Here is a 22,753-nt window from a genome sequence, read left to right on the forward strand (position 1 = left end):
AATTAGAACTATTGTCTTTTAACAGCCAGTAAAATCAATTAGAATTTGAAAGTCTTCAAATGAATTATCAGAACTAATCTGAACAAGTCTTGGAAGTAATAATGTCTAAGTAACTTAACAGGCCTACTTCTTTCTAGATTTCTAAGGTTTTGGGCAGAAATCAAGTCATATTTCTGTTCTATGAAAGGGAGGATAATAAATGTCAAAATGAAACAAAACAACCAGTGGTGAGATTTAAATAATTTAACAACTGGTTCTCTGCCCTAATTATTTCTTCCAACAACTAGTTCACCAAACTTCTCAGAAAGTTAACAACCAGTTCTCCTGAAGTGTTGAGAACTGGCTGAATCCCACCACTGAAAACAACTTTATAAAGGCTGTCTCTCAGTAGGAAATAATAAGTTTAAGGTACATTTTATGGATTCATTACTTTGATGGCAACATTAAGCCATAGAAACTATATTTCCTCTTGGTTTTGACTTTCCACCTCTAATTCATAGCATTTTCTCTAAAACTAGAACCTTGGGTCCATTTCTTCTTTTGCTATTATAGTTTTACAATTTGACCTGAAACAAAACATTACAAGGTGGAATGTTCCTCTCTAATGCTCCAACTAGTCAGACATTTTAGTCCATAGCTCCTTACATTCCTGTACTTTGACAATGAATAGTGGTTGTTTGAAGATTTTATCAATTATAAAGTTTTTCCCCTCTCATTTAGATTTAAATATATTCAAAAGTCCTCTTCTTAAAGAAATTTAATAAAACCAGTTAGTAAATCGTTCCTAGGACAAAGATTTACCCAAACAGATAACATAGTAACAGAACTGGAAGGAACCTTGGAGGTTTTCTAGTCCAACCCCTGCTCATAAAGGAAATCCTATACTATTTCAGACCAAGGGTTGTCCAATCTCTTCTTAAAAACCTCCAGTGTTGGAGAAGGTGGGAGATCATGAGTTTGAATCTTTTCTTAGCCACGAAAACTGGTTGGATAACTTTCGGCCAGTCCCTCTCTCAGCCCAATCCACTTCTCAGGGTTGTTATTGTGGGCAAAATAAAAAGGTATGTTTGCCACTTTGAGTTATTTGTAAAAATGATAAAGGTGGGATACAAACAAACAAACAAACAAATAAATAAAGCAAACTTATTGAAACAAATATCATCTTCATTCAACTGGTTTATGCTTTTTAAATTGAAGGGTTAAGGCAGGGGTCTCCAATGTTGGCAACTTTAAGACTTGTGGACTTCAACTCCCAGAATTCCTCAGCCAGCTTTGTTTCACCAAGTCTTTGCCAAGGTTGGAGACCTTGGGTTAAGGTAATAAGAACACAATAAGATCCAACAATAGGATGAATAGAAAAATCTAGAATATATATCAGTCACAACAAAGTACATTTAAAAATATTCTATAAGTATAAAAGATAAATGTGTAATTCCAGTATAAGATGTTCCCATAGCAGATACAAAACATTCTAAATTTACAGGTGAGATCCTCACTGAATTCTCCCAAGTTTAAATGTATGTTTTGCTGTTCAGTACAGTCTTATACTTAAGTAGATGAGTCCAGAGAAGACTTCACAGTTCACTAAATTGAATATAAGAGTCAGTCAAGTTTGAATGCTCTCTGGTTGTTTAGTCCTTCCTCTTTAATACTTCCTCTTTGCTCTCTGGTTGTTTAGTCCTCCCTCTTTAATACTTCCTCTTTAATGCTTCTTTTGCTGTTTCAGGTATTTATCAAAAATAATAGATAATGAACCAATTTCCCATATGTGAATGGTAAAGTATGTAGGCCTGATCCAACCTCCCCTAAAGTTAAATAGAACAATCAAAACTTTAAAAGCTAAAAATCTCACCACTGCATAAACTAAGAAATTTTTTTTTATTAAAGTTGTTCATTAATAATTAAAATAAATATTTGTAGAAAGATATAAGAACTTTGCATTGTTGCTCAACTAGCTGCCTGAATTGGCCAATTATTGTACCTGATGATTTAATTCACTTAAATATAATTATTTAATAATAAAAGAAAGAGCTGCAGGCATACCAAAGATGTATGTTGTATATGATTTGAATGAGGTCAAGCCCCATAACCCTCTGCAGAGTTTAAATCAACTGGGGATTCATTTAAATTACTGATATTGATTGAAGCAACAGAGCTGCAAAATGGCTAAAAGGAAAATGTAAAAGTAGTATCAGAATATTACTTTTTTTTTCTTTTTAATGTGGATGAGGTTAATGAGGGAGGGAGGGAGAGAGAGAGAAAAAAAGAAAGAGAAAATAAAAAGGAAGAAAAAAACCAGTCTTCTGACATTTTTTAATGCAGTAGACTACAAAAAGAATTGCAGCCTCAACTTTTGCTTTTCATTTCTAAAAATTTCAAGTCATGTATGGTATTTAGCTTTGTTTGGGTATTTTCCCACGTCATTATAGTTGTGCTTTTAAAGTTATAGCAACGTTTCGGCAGAATCTCATCTGCCATCATCAGGATTCTGTATAGTGTTCGAACTATATGAAACGAACACTATACAGAAGTCTGATGATGGCAGATGAGATTCTGCGAAAACGTTGCCACAACTTTAAAAGTACAACTATAATGACGTGGGAAAATACCCGAACAAAGCTGAGTACCATACATATAAATACTGCCGAAAACTTAAAGGCCTCCATTAAAGTAACACAATGCTGCCAGCCAATCAAGATACAAAAAGAGCCAAAAAACAGACAGAAGATATCAGAAACACCCATCAAGCAGAACACAGCAAACTCCGAGACCAATAAACACAGACCAAGACTCCCAACCAATCAGGATGAAGAAAAACCATTCTGGCACAGCAATAGGCTGCCCCAAATTTAAATCTGAAACCACTGTAAAAGTCTGACCCACAGACGGACACAATACAGAAGCCTGATGATGGCAGATGAGATTCTGCTGAAACGTTGCTACAACTTTAAAAGAACTACAATGACGTGGGAAAATACCCGAACCAAGCCGAACACCATATATATATGGTGGAGATTTTTGTTTGTGAGTGCAGGCTTCCAAATGATTGACAGCCTGGTGGAATCAATCATTTGGAAGCCTGCACTCACAAACAAAAAATCTCCACACCACAAGCCAGGCAAACACCTGGGCACAAACTCAGATCAGGGGTTTGGCTGTGTTCTGATTGGTTGGGGAGTTGGAAGTGTTCTGAAACAGCACCTCCATGTTCTGATTGGCTGGAGGTGTGTTCTGTTCAGGTGGGGGCTTGGTTGTGCTCAGGTTGGTCTTAGTTACTGGGGGATTTGAGCTGGTGAGCTGTGATCTTGCTGTTTGGCTTTGAGTTCGTGGTCGTGCTGCATCTTCATGGTGGGGTCAGTTCGCTTCATGTATGGCTCAGAGGGGTTTGAAGTGGGTAGTGATGCAGCTGCAGTGCAGCTTCTGGTCTGTGATCGTGTCTCATCTTCTGTGTGGGTGTGAGTCTGCTTTTTACGTGGCATATATATATATATATTGTATGTGGATCTTTGGTTATTCGGGTTTTCTCCCGTGTAAGATTGGAAGTATCTAGGCAACGTTTCGATGAAGTCTCATTCATCATCTTCAGGCTTGTGTCTTCAGCTCTGTGCTTCTCAGAGTGATGTGAGCTTGCAGCTGCTTCTTCCTTTTAACTGCTAGTGGGGGTGTGACTTGATTGGGTGGGGGCTTGGCTGTGTTCTGATTGGGTGGAGGTGTGTTCTCATTGGTTGGGGGTTTGGCTGTGTTCTGATTGGTTGGGGGTTGGCCGTGTTCTGATTGGCTGGAGGTGTGTTCTCATTGGTTGGGGGTTTGGCTGTGTTCTGATTGGTTGGGGGGTTGGCCGTGTTCTGATTGGCTGGAGGTGTGTTCTGTTCAGGTGGGGGCTTGGTTGTGCTCAGGTTAGTCTTAGTTGCTGGGGGATTTAAGCTGGTGAGCTGTGATCTTGCTGTTTGGCTTCGAGTTCGTGGTCGTGCTCTTTATCATGATAGGCTATAAAGTTTGCCATTCAGGAATCCCACATCAGCCCAGACTTAGCATGAAACTAATCAGTGATAAATTAGATATATTATCATAAATGGAATAATTTTAGAATGATTTGATTTCATTAGTGAACTTAATAAAATAAAATTGACTCAAAGCTGGTTTCCTGCATGAAAGGCAGAGAAGCATTAGTTGCTGTGGTCCAAATGAGATTCCCCACTCAAAATCTCAAAAACATTGGGGAAAGAAAATGAAGGGCCATTTCTCCAGGAGAACTAATGGAAAGCTATTGGGAATGGGACCACAGAAATAGGGATAGGGAAGAATAAAACCTCTTACCAGTGTTCTGAATTGGACCACTCTGCTTTCAATGTACTCTTTAGAGTATAGCTCATATAATTTCCATATAGCATAACATTCAATCTGGCCCTGTGCTCCATAGCAGAGGATCTGTGTGCATTTGTGGGGATCCTGGGGAGTTTGTTTCTTTGTGAAGAATTGCTGAAGAAGCTTATTGGATTAGAAGTGAAACATCTTCCAAGAAAAACCAGAAAGTCCAGTTGTCTCTTGAAAAAGCACCTTTGAGACAACCATGACCTGGATGACTGAGAATCTCCATAGACATGTAAAATAGAAGGGGAAAAAAAAGAGAAGTATCCAGCTAACACAGTGTCACTAATCTCTAAGTCAAGATAGTATGGGTGATCTTTGGAGGGATACTGACTCACTTTCTCACTCCAGATTTCCTGTCATTACAATAGGAAATTAGCATGTGAAAACACAACACAATGGACAGGATAGAAGAGAAAGTAGCTTGCTATCCTAATAAGCACCTTAAATGCTTGAATTGTTGTTTTGCAGAGGGGTGAGGGGAAGACTTTGCAAAGATGAAGGAAACTGGTGGGTAACACCAAGGTTTTTATTTTTGTCTTAGTATATTGGCAATGAAGTTACCATAACTCTTGAAGTACGGTAGTCCTCAAGTTATAACCATTCATTTAGCAATTGTTTACAATTGTTCAAAGTTACAGTGTACTGAGAAAAGTGACTTATAACTGTCTTCTTGTATACAGCTGTTGCAGCATTCCTGCAGCCTTGTGATCAGAATTTGGGCACTTGGTAATCAACATGTATTTATGATGGATGCAGCATCCTGGATCATGTGATATCATTGGAGACCTTCCCAGATGTTTCTGACAAGCCAAGTCAATGGGGGAAGCTGGATTCATTTAATGATTGCATCATTTACTTCACAACTGCAGTGACAAAAAAAAAAGGTCATAAAATGAGCAATCACCTTATTTAGCAATGGAAATTCTGATTCCAACTGTGATTATAAGTCAAGGGGTTGTACTGTGGAATCACCAGAAGTGACCATATACAATCCATTGGCATTTTGCTAACTATAAAATATAGTCCATTCATGTCCTAGACTGAATTCCAGTGATTGGCTTTCTGGAAATGTCCAAAGAAGCTTCAGTTTGTCCCTCCTTCAAACTGTGAGTCATTGATTAATTTCACACAATCTGAAGACTCTAAAGAAATCCCAAGACTAACAACTCAGTAGCATGCTTAATCTATACTAATGTTTCTTTTGGCTCATTTTAGCAAAGATTTAAAGGTTTAACAAGATTTAAAGCTTTAGCAAAAGGCTATGAATTGTTCTATAATTTAGCTTTGTTATCTTGTTTTATGGTAACAAGATTGCAATCTGAACTGTCTCCTTAGGATTCCAAGTTCCAGTCAAAGTGTGCCATTCACCACCACCATGGTATCATCAAAAGTTGGATAAAGGAAAAGGGCTGTCAGGAATACGTCACTATCCTAAGCCCAATTATGAATTAGTTGGCACAAAATATGTAAATTCCTTCAATATAAACACAACATTTGTCAGTTTGTTCCATAGAGATTAAGTCCACTGAAATCCAAAACTTGAAATCTCAAAAAACAAAAGAAAAGAGGCATAACTATAATATACAACACATTAACAGTAATATGTCTATCTAACTGTAATATGTATCTATCATCCCTCAAATTTCTTGTAAAAGATGAATAGTAGTTTCTGAATAGTTGGAAACTTTAAGAACACACAAAGTCATTAGAAGTCATTATGACTTTGACCTTCAGGTTATAACAGTATGAGTCACACCCCATCTAGGGTCCCTCAGGAGGAACACATACTTGACATCACATTTGAAGAAAAGTTATTCTTTAGAACCACTGTGTTGTTATTGTACTTCCCTCTTTTGTTATTATTATTTCTTAACCATAAGTTGAGTGCAGAAAAGGAAGAGACCATTATTTACAAGCAACTACATCTATATAAGTCGTAAGCTTTCTTTCTTTTCCTCTTCACAGGAGGGGAGGGGAGGAGAAAAGAAAGCACTTCAGATTGTCAGTAATGAAAAGATAGGTCCAACAAAACGGGCCAGCAGTTCAAACTGCCTTTAGGAGTCGAGAGAACAAAGAAATGACTCTGCTGGCCTTTAATTGGGTGACAAAGTTTCATGCCTGGAATGCAAAAACATTCTATGTTTCCTTCAGAGAACACAAAAGGATTTATTTTTATCAGAGCTGCAGCTAAAGGAAAATGCACTATTATATTCCAGCAGGTATTTATACTAAATTTTACAATTGGTTTTAAAAGTGCATCTTTTTAAACCCAGAAGCTGATTGAATCAGTTCAGAATGGAAATGCTCTCTCCTATTAATTAACTGTAGATGAAAGAGTGTAGGGAAAAAGAGAAGTTTGGTTTTTTGGCAGTCTTCTCATAGAGATCTAGAGCTACCTCAGTATAGTCTTCAAGCTGGAAGATGAGTTGATGTGCTATCTACCCCGGGTCAATGCAGGTAGCACCAACTGGGTGTGCACAAACTACCGCCCCCCACCCCCATTTCACATGTTTTATTAGACCTTAATTTGGGGGACCCCAAATGCCTCAGTGGGGAGGCCGTTGGAACAGGTAGCAATGATTTATATTTCTGGGTGGGGAACTTGAGAGAGAATCCTATCATTGTCTTTCTGAAATGGAGATGGACCCAACATTAGTGTTCAGCATTCTTACATCCTAAATTTCTTGGATTTGGGGCAGTTTACGGTTTAACATCCATTATGATAACCATGAAGTTGTCCAGTCCAGCTTGTCAGTAATACAGCTGTTAATTACAGAATGTTCTTAATGCATCAATTGGGCAGAAGGGCACAAAGCTGAATCTGGGGATGGGGCAGAGGCATATGCTACAGTCAAAAAAAGGAATGGATTCTAAAGCAATTCATTTCAATCCACTTCCATCCAGTTTTGACAAAACTGAAACTAACTATTATTCTAAAGCAGGTATTTCATTCAAAATACTTGAACCACTTGGATTAGAGCCATTTCTTTTTTGAGAATGTGTTGTGTATTTCATTTTGATATTTACGTTTGATCTGAGATGGATATGTACTGCCAGAAAACAGATATTAATGTATGGTTTTGCAGATTCAGAAGCTGAAATAGAATAAGACTGCAAAATGAAGTTTGAAAATTATTTCTGAAATGAACAGCTTTTTCTATGTGCTGAAATCTGACTGAGGACTTTGTTCCTGAAAATATTGTACTGGCAAACTTTCAGGAAAAAAAGCATAGATTTAAGGAACAATGGAATAGAATTGGGCCAAAGTATCCCCTTACCTCTCTTTTTAACCTGTTATTGATTATTTCTTCAGATCTCTGTTCTTTGAGTGGGCTCAGTTTTCTCCTTTCACACTTATAGCAATTAAAGTTGGCTTCTGTGGTAACTGTTTACATGCAAACAGGAATTCTCTCTCTGGTTTTCAGATATTGTCAAAAGAAATTGTTCCTTTATTATATAGATGAAACTGACTTCTGTTGGATTTTACTGAATGACTTCTGCATGTAGACCTTTGCTCAATATACAGAAGGTTGAAGTGATCTATTTGAGCATCACCATGAAAGATGACTTAGTGAAGGGAGCAAATGATATATGCACAATGTAGTAAGAAGATATTAATCCTAGCCATATCAGCTCCTCCTCTGGCAGAAAAATATCTTTAGCAGGCATATAAATTATTTGAAATGTAGGGTGGCAATATCAGCATTCTTCCTGTGATCTCTTAACAGATAACAGATAATCAGAGTTGGAAGGGACCTTATAGGTCATCTAATCTAATCCCCCGCCCAAGCGGGAGACCCTACACCATTTCTGACAAATGGCAGTCCAATCTCTTCTTGAAAGTCTCAAGTGATTGGTTGTCATTTTGTGCATATGCATTTTAATTGATACAATAGACTCTATAACCTAAGCAATAGATTCTGAAAAATTTGTAGAGAAGATTAACTAAAGAGGTCTATTGTTCAGTGCCTCAATACATGCTGAGTCCATTTATTATAAATCCTACTTTCCTGCATTTAATGAAAAAGTCTCAAATTAGATACTTAGTGAAGTTAGATGGAATTCTGTTTAGAACTTCTCATGAACATATTGGAGGTCTGAATATATGTTAAATTGCAGGAGAAGCCTAGATTTTCGTGACCCTCCATTTTCACTGAGTTTTGACATTTTTAAGACAATTGCAAATATTTCACAGTAATGCATATCATGGTATAGTTATGCTAAATATATTTTCTCAAAATGGCCAGAATGGCTTTTTCAGAAAAAGATATTCTATCACATCAGGTGAATAATATCAATCAGAGAAAGAGAGAGGAGCGGAGGGAGGGAGGGAGGGAAAGAGAGAGAGAACAACACTCTTTTAAGTCAGTGTTGATTCATGGTGACTTTTTTCAAATTTACTTTCTCTGAATTCATTTAATTTTGTAACAACAAAAGACTCTCTCCTGAGTAACCCCTGTTTGAAAGGAGCAGTGGTTGTTCCTTTATTACTATAAAACATGAGATGGCAGGAAGAAACAAGTTGGAATGAGGTGGAAAGTTGGAGAGGAATCATCATCATTAATCCTGGTGCCTTACTGGAAACCATAGATAGCAGCACTGAAAAGATAAGGCAGCACAAAATATAGTGCCAAAAACATTTTTAGCAGGAATAGAAAATATTATTTGCATTGTGTTGAGTGACGTTTTCCCACCTCAGTAGTACTGTCAATTTGGAGAGGGCTCAGAGATATGGAAACCACAACTATGAAATATACAGCAATATACATGAAAATAAGTCATGTAAATATGTGTGTCTGTTTTGATCCTGGTGACTACCTGGACTAATACCTGCCATTTCTTGGCAAGCTTTCATGTATGGTTTGTCACTGCTTTCTTTTTCCTAGGACTGAGAGAAAGTAACTGGAGCCTGTTTTCCAATTTCTAGCTTATAGGAAAAAAAGGTGATAAGATTCTGGAGAAGAGAGTTATAAATCTTAACAAAAGCCTTGGACAATTTAACAAAGTGCAGTGTGCTCTTTTTATTTATTTTTTAAGCTGTGCTATTTCTTACTTTAACAAACCCCCTTCTTACTAGTTTACTTTTCATAATGACTATTTGGATTTTTGGCCTTTTGGAAGTTGATTTTGTCTTTCCTTTTGTCTTTTGAAGTCAAATTTTTATGTTTGCATTTTATTTTAAAGGAAAAGCTTCAATATTTGATTTCCCTCCTTTTTTTTTTTTAAAGGGAGTAGTCTCTTTTGTTTTTTCTCTTTCCCTCCCTTGTATTTTTTTTCTATTTACCTTACATATTGGTAGTTTTTTATTTTTGTGGCTTTCTTTTTTTTCTTATGCATCCTTTTATACCTGAGACCTCTTAATTAGATTAAGGTGTTGAAGAACCTGAAGAACTTTTCTCCTTTTTAGTTTTTTACCTTTTACTTTTCCGCCTTTTTCAGGATTTAACAATTTTTTTCTTTTTTGTGTGTGTTTATGCTCTTTTCTTCCATTTCTTCCATTTTTGAGTTTTTACTGCTATCTAACCAATCGATTGATTAAGGTATACAAGAACCTGAAGAAATTTTTTATTATTGTTATTATTATTATTATTATCGCTACTATTTGGTTTCTTTTTTCCCACTATTTTTATTTGGAATTGCAATTGGTTATTTCACAAGTGGGTTAAGGTCTAGAAGAAGCTGAAGATTTTGAATTGTCTGAAATGAGTAGGAAACTAAGAGCCCCTGGTTCCCCAACTTCTACTTCTTCCTCTTCACCATCTGGAGGACAACGTTCAATGCAGACAATGTTACAGCAAGAAAAAGAACAGGAAAAAGTGACCCTGCAGATGATTATGCAAGGAATTCAAAATATACAAATAAGAACAGAGAATATTGAAAAGAGAACAGAGAACATTGAAAAAAGAACAGGGAAAACTGATGAAAAAGTGGAGAACATTCAACAAATGATGATGAAGTATGATGAGAGATTCCAAAAAATTGAAGAAGAAGATAAACAAAGAGATAAGAAGATTGGTGACATTGATATCAGATTAACTGTGGTTGAACAAGATAAAAGTGGGATGCTGAGATGGGAGATGGACAGATCAGAATTTTATCTCAGATTCCAAAACGTAGAGAAAGAAAAGGGACAAAACCTAGTGAGAGAATGATAGAAATTTTGGCTGAAGCTTTGAAAATAAAGAGAAGATGATGGATGGAATAGATGAGGTTTATCGAGTCTTCACAAAATATGCAATGAGAAATAGCTTACCAAGACAAGTTCACATTAGATTTACAAAGAAAGCCATTAAAACGCAAATATTGCAAGTGGCAAGAGAGAAAACATTGAAATATAAGCTTTGAAGATTGGAGATTGTGGTTCTGAAACAAGTACCCAGAAGAGTGAGAGAGATGAGAAGAGAATACCAATTTCTGATCAAAATGTTACTTAAAAAAGAGGTGAATTATAGATGGCTGATTCCAGAAGGTTTAATGTTCACATGGCAAGAACAGAGACATAGAATTGACTCAATTGAGAAAGCTGAATTATTTTACACAGAATTTTTTGGAGGGAAAGAGGAAGAGGCAGAAAAAGAAATCTCACTAATTGAATTCCAAGAGGACTGCCAAATGGCGATTGAAAAAGAAGAAGGTGCAGTAGGTGGAAAGGTGGAAGCCAAAGAACAACGTGAACCAAGATCTATGAGAGCTGCTAAACCTAACTACAACATATAACCATGGAAGAGAAAAAATGATTACAATTAATATAAATGGACTTAACTCAGCTGTTAAAAGAAGGAAAACTTTCCATAAATTAGAGAAATTAAAATTTGATATAATCTGCCTACAAGTAGTATATATCAAAAAGCAACATGAACAATTGTTGATTCAGCCAAAGTTAGGGAAAATATTTACTTCTTTGACACAATGCAAGAAAAGAGGAGTGGCTTTATACATTAAAGATATTATCCCAGAGAAATTGATCTGTACTGATGACGATGGAAGAATACTAATGGTGAAAATAATGGACAATAATATGAAAGCACTCATGATTGCAATCTATGCCCTGAATGACAATCAAAAAGAATTTTATAAAAAATTACACATGAAAATAATTGAACTGGATTATGCTAATATAGTTATGATGGGAGATTTTAATGGAATTGTAGATAACAAACTGGACTATACAGCACAGAAAACAACAAAGCAAAACAGAAAGACTCTCCCTAAATCTTTTTTTAAAATCTTAGATGAAATAAACTTAAAAGATACATGGAGAGAAAGAAATGCTAAAACTAAACAATACACCTTCTACTCAAATAGACATTTATCATGGTCCAGAATAGATATGATATGGATGTCAACAGAATTGTTAGCTAATATTCAAGAAATAAATATTGAAACAAGTACTTGGGCAGATCACAATCCAATGACAATTAAATGGAAAGGACAAAGAATAAGATCTAGATGGATGCTAAATAATACTATATTAAAGGAAAAAGACTTCACACAGTGGATGGAGAAAGAACTGGCTTTCTTCTTTACAGAAAACAAAAAAGAAGATACATCAATCCAGAACGTATGGGATACAATGAAGGCATATGCCAGAGGCTTGATAATAGACTATACAAGGAAAAGAAATACCATGAAAAGACTAGCCTCTAAGGCATTAGAGGATGAGTATAAAGGACTTGAAAAAGAGCTACAGAAAATGCCACAGAAAAAGGACATTAAGTTAAAAATGGATATAACCAAACATAAAATGGGTCTAATAGAAAAAGAAGAATTAGCACAGAAAATCAGAGGTGCTAAATAGAACTACTTTGAAGATGCAAACAAACCAGGTAGATGGTTAGCATATAAATTGAGAAAGGAGAAAGAATCAAGGAAAATATTGCAATTAATAGATGACCAAGACCAAGTTTGCTATGGTAGTAAAGAGAAGAAGGAAATCATATGAGACTTCTATGGGAAATTATATATGCAAGAGAATATTGATGAGGAAAGAGTTAAACAGTATTTACAGAATGCTAATTTACCCCAGATATCTAAAGAGAGTGAAACAATGTTAGAAAGCAATATAATGATGATGGAGTTAACTGAAGCACTCAAGAAGCAAAACAATGGAAAGGCACCAGACCCAGATGGACTTCTGGCAGAATTTTATAAAACACTACAAGAATTGTTGAACCTTCCATTGCTAGAAGTTATGAATGAAGTTATGTTAAAGAAGAAGATACCTAAATCATGGTCAGAAGCTTATATTACACTTGTCCCAAAAGAGGAGGCCGATCCATTACAAATTAAGTATTATACACCTATTTCCTTACTAAATGCAGATTATAAAATTTTTGCTTCAATATTGGCAGAAAGACTTAAAAAATATTTAAACAATTTTATCCATCCTGATCAAAATGGATTTCTGCCAGAGACAAATTAAAGATAATATGAGAGTAATCTTGGATACCTTGGAATACTACGAGGCACACCCTGAAAAACAAATGGTTTTGATATTTCTAGATGCACAGAAGGCATTTGATAATGTGAATTGGCGATTCATGTTATTACAACTGGAACAGGTGGGCTTTGCTAAAAAAAAATATCCAAGCAATAGAAGCTATATATCATAAGCAAATGGCAAAGATAATGATAGAGGGAGAAGTAGAGTCTTATATCAGACTCTATTGATATAAGAAAAGGAACAAGACAAGGGTGGCCACTATCACCTCTGTTGTTTGTGTTAACCTTGGAAGTGCTAAACAGAAATATTAGAGAAGAAAAGGATGTAAAAGGGATGAAAATTAAAAAGGAAGCATTTAAGTTGCAAGCATTTGCAGATGATCTGGTTTTCATTTTAGAAGACCCACTAGAAACAGCATCAAAATTGATAGAAAAGATAGAGACATATGGAAAGGTGGCTGGTTTGAAAATAAATAAAGATAAGACAAAGATCTTGACAAAGAATATGCTATCAAGACAAAAGGAAGAACTGGCAGACCTATTGAAAATTCAGGTTACGAATAAGATCAAGTACTTGGGGATATACTTGACAGCAAGATGCAGTACAGTACCGTACACTAGATTTGGTGAAATGGGAAAATTATATCAACAATCAAGATGAATATATTACCCAGAATTTTATATTTGTTTCAAACAATTCCAATTAGGCTTGGAAAAGACTACTTTGAAGATTTAAATAAAATTGTGTTGAAATATATATGGCAAGGTAAGAAAGCAAGAATAAAGGTAAAACTTTTGCAAGATGCTAGAATAAGAAGAGGATTTGGTTTGCCTAATTGGGAGTTGTACTACCAAGCTACAAATTTGATGTGGGTTAAGGAATGGATAACATTAAGAAATGCTAGATTGTTGACATTAGAAGGACATGTTGGGGTGGCATGCTTTTCTATGGTATAAAGGAACTAAATCACAGGGGCATTTTAGAAGACATTATATATGGGAGTCTCTGTGGTTAAACTGGGAGAAGACTAACAGACAATGTTATTTGAAAATTCTAGTCTGGCTATCAACTATTGAAGCATTTTCTTATCCTATCATATATAAAAAGGAACAAACAGTTAGATATGGTGAATTATTGAATGAAAAGTGTGAACTTAAATCTATACAAATATTAGAGGAACAAGGTATAAAGATGAATTGGTTTTCATATGCGCAAATACATTCAAGGTATGACAAAGACTCTAAAACAGAATGTTTCTATGATAAATCGACTGATTTAGGTAAGATTTTGACAGGTACTGATGAAAAGGTGATTTAAAAATTGTATGGATATTTATTAGAAATTAAACTAGAAGAAGAACAAGTTAAAGAAACAATGATTGCTTGGGGGAAGAATTTTGGATATGGGATTGATCTAGAGAAATGGCAAAAATTGTGGTCTCAAAATTATAAAATGACAATGTCAACAGCATATAAAGAAAATTTGTATAAGATGTTTTACAGGTGGCATTTTCCCCCGACAAGAATAGCAAGAATGTTCAAGAACAAATCTGAAAAATGTTGGAAATGTCATCAGCCACCTGGTTCATATTACCATATGTGGTGGACTTGTGCGGATGCTAAAAAATATTGGACTAAAATCCACACGTGGTTGGAAAAAAATGGCAAAAAAACATATAGATTTGAAACCAGAGATATTTTTATTGGGAATTTTATCTGAAATATATAGTAAAGAATTGAAATACCTGATTGTAAATGTATTAACAGTGGCTAGGATTGTATTTGCTAAAAATTGGAAAAATGAGAAAATACCATCACCGGAGGAAATCATTAAGAAAATATTGGAATGTGCTGAAATGAGTAGATTGACATTTGAAATCAGAGAACAAGATGATAAACAATTTTATAAAATTTGGGATCTATTCTATCAATGGTTAGACAATAAAACATGGTAATGAAATATGTAGTTTCTTAGAAAATAATAAATATATAAAGAGGTATTCTTTTCTTATTATATCTACAAAATGATTGTAGGATAGATTTGAGATGATAATATGAACTGTCATAAAACAATTTAAGTTAAATATGATTATTTCGTAAAACATGAATGAATAAAAGTGTAGTCAAATGATTAACAATGATATTAATGTATTTAATACTTGATTGAAAATATGAGAATATATACAATGTAATTGTAATTGAAGACTATGAAATGGAAGCACAAAACAATTTGTAAACCAACCGGCACACTGTATGTATATATAGGGAAGGTGGCTTGATGTTTTTATGTTTTGTTTGTCTATGTTCGTTTTAAAAACCAATAAAAATTTATAAAAAAATAAAAAGATAAATTAGTTTAGAATTAATTTAGAATGACTCACTTCAATTTGCTATGATCCCAAGCCAAATTGTTTAGATCATCAAACAATTGTCACTACATGCAGAATACTATTGGTAGTCCTTTGTTACAACATTTGGAACAAGCAATTTCATTGTTAAGTGAAGTGGTCACTAAGTGAGACTGTGACTATGCTTAGAATCTTATTTCATCTTCCCTTTGCTTTACAAACCTATGAAGGTCTTAAATCATGGGTGACAAACTTGTGTCATCATGGTCCGCGAGCCACCAGTTTGATACCGCTGTCTTAAATGCAAGAACTGGCTGCAAAGTTACTTTTTTCACCACTTCTTAAGTGCAAACAGTTGCTAAATGAGTCAATAACTAAATAAAGACTACCTGGCAAGGCAATTTGCAAATGACACAGCTACTCTAAGCAGTGGTGGGATTAATGTTTTTTTTACTACCGGTTCTGTGGGTGTGGCTTAGGGGGTGTGGCAGGGGAAGGATATTGTAAAATCTCCAGTCAGAGGTGATATTTGCCGGTTCTCCGAATCCATTACCAGTTCTCCAGAACTGGTCAGAACCTGCTGAATATCACCTCTGATTCTGCGGCTTCAGAGAAAGGTGTGTGGGTTTTTTTGTACCAGTATATGTCCCAAAACAGCTTTTTCAAGGGCTTTACTCTATTTATTATGCATTACAATATTCTGCCATTTTACTTTTCTGCCTGCATAAAGCCGGCTTCAGTGACATAGATTTAAGAGGCAGGCTCATCAGGTTCATGCTACACTAATCTCAGGGAACCTTTCCTGCTGAACTCTTATGTGAACACCATCTGTTTTACTACTTGTCAGACCATAAACATCCAAAGAGTTATGTATGACAAATGTTCATTTTCATAGTTCAATCAGAAGGCTACTTTTAAGAAATGCTCTTGATGAGGGCCTGATGATTATGAAAATGTCAATAGTGATCAAGATATGCTAAAAATAACCTTCCCCTTGCTCAGAGGGTGTCAAACCCTGTTATCTTGAATAGAAGAATGCATTTGCTTTCTTGGGATCCTTTGAACCAATGACCTTTTAGCCAATTTCATGATAAAAACAAGAGAAGAAAAATCACTTTTTAAAATTATATACTGTACATATAAAAGGGGAACCATAATTTGGTGTAATAACATATGCTTTGTATACCATAGTCCCAAATTTGGTCCTAGACATTTACTTCCAGTCACTGTAAACAATATTGAGCTAAAAGGACATATTATAAGATATATTTTGGTATATTTCCTTTCCTCCTCCTCCTCCTCCTCCTCCTCCTCCTCCTCCTCCTCCTCCTCCTCCTCCTCCTCCTCCTCCTCCTCCTCCTCCTCCTTCATTTTCAAAATAAAAATCACAGCTCCAAACACTGTTATCTGTTTTACCTATTTCAGATATACATGTTTGTTTTGCTACAACTGATCAGGAACAAACTAAGGAAAAAAAGCATTGGTCTATTTATTGTAGATTAGGGGTGTCAAACTCACATCGTCATGGCAGCATCACGTGATGTATCTGAACTCCCCCCCTTTGCTAAACCAGGCATGAGCGTGGCCAGTGCATGATGCATCTGGAGCATGAGTTTCACAGCCCTGTTGTAGATGTAAACAGTTTGGTAGAGTAGTATATAGGACATCTCAAAACTAATTTTCACAGTGAGATATAATATGGGAGAGCTGGTGGAGGTTCTCTTGCTATCTCAGAGTCCACAAAGTGATGGGTTAAAAAAAATCAAGATGGTAATTATTGTATTGTAATCAAAGACCCAACTCTTTTCCACATGCAAAACCATGTGGCTTTAATCCCACTGCCACCATTCCACAAGGATAACTCTTACTCTCTTTATCCTTTTTATTGTTCTCTAAGTAACACTCAAAATAACTTTTGCTGAACAATTGTTGCTGACTTAGAATTGAGGTGATCCTACATATCTTCTTGAGAACCTCTAGAACACCATCATGTCCACAATAGCAACAATACTCTTATCCCCAACTTCCTTAAATTGTGTTGACTTCTGTGTGAAACTCTGGGTGTTACTAGTGAGATAAACAAACTGTCTAATTTGGTATATAGCAGCTTCAAATTTGACTCAAGGTACCAAAAAGAGAGCCAGTTTGGTGTAATTAAAGCCAGTTTGGTGTAATTAAAGTTGTAATTAATTAAAGTGTAATCAAACCTGGGAGAGGCATAAAACCAGCTGGGTGACTTTGAGCCAGTGACTTTCTTTCAGCCCTAGGAAACCATTTCTGGGCAAACCATTTCTGAAAAACCTTGCCAGAAAATTGCAGGGACTAGCAAAATCAATGTCCAGGGGTTAAAAAGAACCTGACTCAAAGGTACACCTCCCCCACATAGATATACATACAAATATTCATATGATTTGTTTTCATATTCAGCCTTGCCAAAAAGGTCTTCAAAGCCCTGTCCAAATTAGCAATCCTGTAGGTGGGAAGGTACCACTCAGCAGGCTGCAAATATCTTCCATTCCAGCTAGAAATGGCTTTGGCACTGTGTTTTGCGCCACCTTATCTTTTTTGTGCTGGTATCTGTGCATTCCAGTAAGGTGTCATGATTAATGACTACTCCTCTCCAACTCTTCATCTCATACCAACATGTTTCTGCCTGTCATCTCATGCTTTACAACAATGTAGGAGCAACCACCACATCTTTCAAATAGGAATTGCTAGTTGCTACAAAGCTAAATGAATTAAAAGAAAGTAAATTTAAAAATTAAAAAGCAAATGTTTTTCACAAATTTATAGTCTACAAGTCATTTAGGGGTGCATTGAGAATGACCTAATATTGGAATACTCAGAGTATAAACTATTAGTAGTCCACCTAGCATATATACCGTATGTTGCCGGCGTATAAGACGACTTTTGCCCTGAAAAACATGCCTCCAAGTGGGGGTCGTCTTATACGGCGAGTATATAACAAACTCTATATTTTGAGTGGAAATGTTGGGGCTCGTCTTATACGCCGGCAAATACGGTACATAGTTTGTCTCCTAAACAAGCCTTAAACAAGCTTAAAGAAGGAACAGAATTCCGTTTCTCTCTCTCTCTGTAAATCCAAAAACAGCAACGCTTCAGAGCCGGCCGCGAGGCGGGAATGCGAGAGTTTCAACCGGCTTTTCCAATCCCCAGGCCAGGTCTTGGGAGGACAAGCGGGAGGAAAGAAACTTGCTGGACGGGTGGCGGCTCCCTATCCCACTTCCTCCTCCGCAGCTTCTGGTAGGCTTGCAGGAAAGCCGAGCCGCGCAGCCGGGGCCTCCTAGCTTCTCGGAAGGCTCGAGAGACGCCCCCAGGCAGCGCGGAAGGCAGGGCAACAGATTGTTTTTGTAATCTCTATCCCCCCTACTGTTCAGTCAGGCATATTCGATTCCAAACTCCTTTTGACTCCATGACATGGGAGCAACATGGCATATGAAATAAGATGAAATGTTCTATTTGATGAGTCATACATATATTTGTTTGTTCACATGTTAGTAATGACTTGATGTAACAGCAAACATAAAAAGAACATGAATGTATACCTCACCCTAGAAGTTTATGTAGCATATATAACATGTAGAGGTACCTACACTTTTTTCAGCTTGCATTAGAAGCTTGGTCAGTTCAATGGAAATCTGTTCCAATTAGATTGGGAATAGAAGATTCAAGAAAAAAAAAATAAGCTCATTATTTCTTCCAAAATATCATTTTGTACATGTCCTGACCATTTTGTTTAGTGGTAGCAAATTGATATATTTTCCAAGCCATATTTGAACAACTCCTCTCAACTGGTTTCATAATGGGCATCTCTTTCTTTTTCTCTTTCTTTCTCTCATTCTCTTTTTCTTTCTCTCATCCTTTGTAAGAAACTGTTGCCCTGATCATACAACCTCCGTATTTGTAATTTAAATGAGACCAGCTTCTTGCCCTACCCTTTCTTGATTGTTCCAACCAGCCCTCCACATTAACATCTGAACATTTCTGCAATCATGATTTCATCATCCTTCCACAAATTTCTGTTTTATTTCAAGGTCCACTCTGATTGAAGTGACTGATAGTGATATAATTACAATGACTTTCTAATTCAAGGATGCACCCCTTTATCCTTTCCCTACTTTGACATTTTATGCAAATGACATTTGTCTGTTCATTTGTTTTATCATAGTGTTGCAACATCACCATCTGTAGAACTCCAAAGTCCCACAGCAACATGCATGGCCAACATTTCTCATAATAGAAGGGTTCCATTACAACAATTTGTTCTGAATTATACCCAAATACCTCAGGATTCAGAAGTCATATAGATCAGTGGTCGCCAACTGGTGAGCTGCAGCCCACTGGTGGGCCATGAGAAAATTTTGGTCGGCCGCAGAGAAATCTCACCCCCAGAGCACCCCCCCCCAAAGCAATTAATCCAGGCTGGCAGAAACACAAGGCTGTGCAGCCCACATGGCCTGCGGGAACCCTCCCCACCCACTCACTCCTTACCTGGCAAACTTGCCTGCTAAATTGCTATTTTTCCTTTTTCCGACCATCATCTGTTCTGCTGTGCCAGGAGATTTAGATTAGCTAGGAAGCAGGAAATGGTTGGATTTCTTGCTTTCTAGCTAGTCTTTAGATCTTCAGCTCTGCTTTTAAGCACAGTTGAACCTCCCTTAGGACTGAAGGTTCTATTATTCAGTGCAGACTCACAACAAGCAAATTTGAGAGACTGAGTTAGCTGATGGCAGATAGATAGATCACTGAATGATTCTGTGAGCAACTCAATCTGCCTGTCTGCTTTGCCTGATTTTGGGTAAAAGTTGCTCTTTTTTAATAAAAAAATCAATATTTACATACATGGCGTGTTGTGAGTTAATTTTGTAAGTTTGCTTGCTAGCAAATTTTATGAGTTTACTTGCAAGAAAATTTTATGTGACAGACTGAGCTAGCCGATGGCAGATAGACAAGGTAAGACAAGAAGCAATGGATGGAAACTAGTCAAGGAGAAAATCAACCTAGAATAAGGAGGAATTTCCTAACGGTGAGAACAATTGACCAGTGGAACAGCTTGCCTTCAGAAATTGTAAATGTTCCAACACTAGTTTTTAAGAAGTTTTTAGGAAAAGATTGGACAACTATTTGTATGAAATCGTATAGGACTCCAAGGTCCCTTCCAACTCTGTTATTCTTTTATTCTGTTACCTTCCTTATACAGACCTTTTTTTAAAAAAAAGAAAAAAAGAAAGATTTATGCAATTTTAAAAAAGAGTGCCATACATAACTGTTTAACAACAAATTAAATATTTTTGACATTAACAAATTATATAAAAACAGTGTTTCAACAATGTGTAATCAATAATAATTATGTTGCCAAATTGAGTTGGGTTTTCTTCATTGGCATGAATGATGAATCTTGAAACTAATTTGCAGAGTCTGATAATATGATAATTCAAACTTGCATATTTGAAAAATATGCTTATGTATAGTATATATACACATGCTACCATTTCTGTAGCACATCTTACATGCAATATACTTAATGAAAATATGTACTTAATCTAATCCAAACTTTAACAAATATTTTAGGGTTGAGTGGATAACAGTTCAACTATACAGCAACACGGGGGAGAGAGCGGGGGGAGGGAGGATGAATAGGAGAGGGAGAATCAGAATATCAAGTAGATGCATCTTTTCCTAGATTTATACAAATAAGGACTAAGGATGAATAATTTTTCCTAATAGGTGTGTTTATTTATTTTGCCTTTTGCTGATTTCAAATATGGAGCTTTAAAGTTCTGAATCAGAATTTGGATGTTTCAGATAGCTTTCAAAATCAGAGTAATGTGAATGGGAGTCTTTTTCCAAATCAATGAACTGTAACCTAAATCAAATCTTAGGGTCATTGCACAGCCCGGTTTATTAAACAGAACAAGTAGGTGGATCATAGTTTAAACCCTAATCTTATTGATTTAGGGATTTCTTATGTTCTACTCTTCTGAATTCAATTACTTCTATTCTTCAAATGCTAATGTCTGCTTGTATGTGCATGCATTTCTGATGTAGTTTTATAAGAATGAGGACTGCTTTGCAACAAGTTAATAAAATACTTGCCTCGTGGGGCAAATTTACAAATTCTTTAAAAAGTGAAATGCAATTCAGTTTTCAAAATGTTATTATGTCATATAGATGTATAAATCTTCCCTCTCTATTTCTAACTATAATGATATAAAAATAGCAAAACATGGACTGTGAGGTCATAAAATAACCTTTGCCCTTTCATATTTGAAATGTTATTGTAAGAGGCAGAAGTTATCTCATTAATTTCATCATTTGCCCTCTTGTCTCTTTCTTGCAGAAACCTATGTGTCGTATCAATGTAGCTAAAAATATATTACATTTGCAAGCAAACAGAGAAATAAATTGGTTGATTTACCTCATTTTCTTCTTTGCAGAGGACAAAGGGCTTGAAAAACATCAGGGCTGTTGCATAAGTGACCGGATTCAATTTGCCTCTGTGGTAAACATTTAACAACTATCAAATGACATCTGTAATATCTTAAATAATGACTTGTTTCTCCTCTACATTCCATAAATTATTATAAACCCCCCCCCCAATCTCTCTCTGATGTTATGTGGGGGGGGGGGAGGGGAATGGGAGCACTACTCTTTATTCCAGTGTAGGAGGTTTAGGAAAGTTTTCTTATTCTGAGGATTCATTTTCTCTAGGTTAACACCACCACTGAGGAGAAATGGGTAGAAACAAAGCTAAGGGGCCACCTCCTTTCACATTCTGTTTTTGCAATTTGTGGGATCTCAAGGAAAGGGAAAGATTCCTCTGAACTAATCCCTTACAAAGAACTTTTAATATTAAGTTGAAACTCCTGAAAGGAAGAAGCTATCCAGTTGTTCAGTAATTCCAGTTTTATAATTTGTTCAATTATAAATTGTGAATAAGGTTTAGAATAATACTATTAATTACCTTTAAATAAAAAACCCATTCGGTGTTATAGCAGTGATGTTTGAACTGCAAAACAACATTTTGCATCCTTTGCTATTTTTTTTAAATACTACTTTAGATATCATTACTAAAGTACTTTACATTACTTTAGATATCATTATCATCATCTCAATTCTATTCTACCCAGAGTCCTGTGAGTTATATGATATTGAATGAGTACAGACTCTGTGTGTGTGTGTGTGTGTGTGTGTGTGTATACGTGCATGTTTGTGTGTTTGTATACACACACACACACATGCATGCGCGCGCACACACACACACACAAATGGGTAGTCCCATTAGGACTTACTTTGTTTAGCAATTTTTCAGTTATCATAAAGTAACTTTATGAAGAGTTCTCATATTTGTGAGCTTTGTAAATCTTTAATACAAAAGGAAGTTGAAGTAAGATTGTAAAATCATGATTTCTCACTTAGTGAGTGTTTTGCCCAATGACAGAATTGCCAATCTTAACTGGTCATTAAATGAGGACTACATATATATGGATGGAGTGGACATTATACTGATGTTATATAGAATTATTTAAATCTATGGTCTTGAAATCAGTTGGGCATGACCCTAAATAAAT

Source organism: Notechis scutatus, chromosome 1, assembly GCF_049901735.1.
Source record: "Notechis scutatus isolate UNSWTSFEM ecotype Mainland chromosome 1, rNotScu1.2, whole genome shotgun sequence".
Taxonomy (NCBI): domain Eukaryota; kingdom Metazoa; phylum Chordata; class Lepidosauria; order Squamata; family Elapidae; genus Notechis; species Notechis scutatus.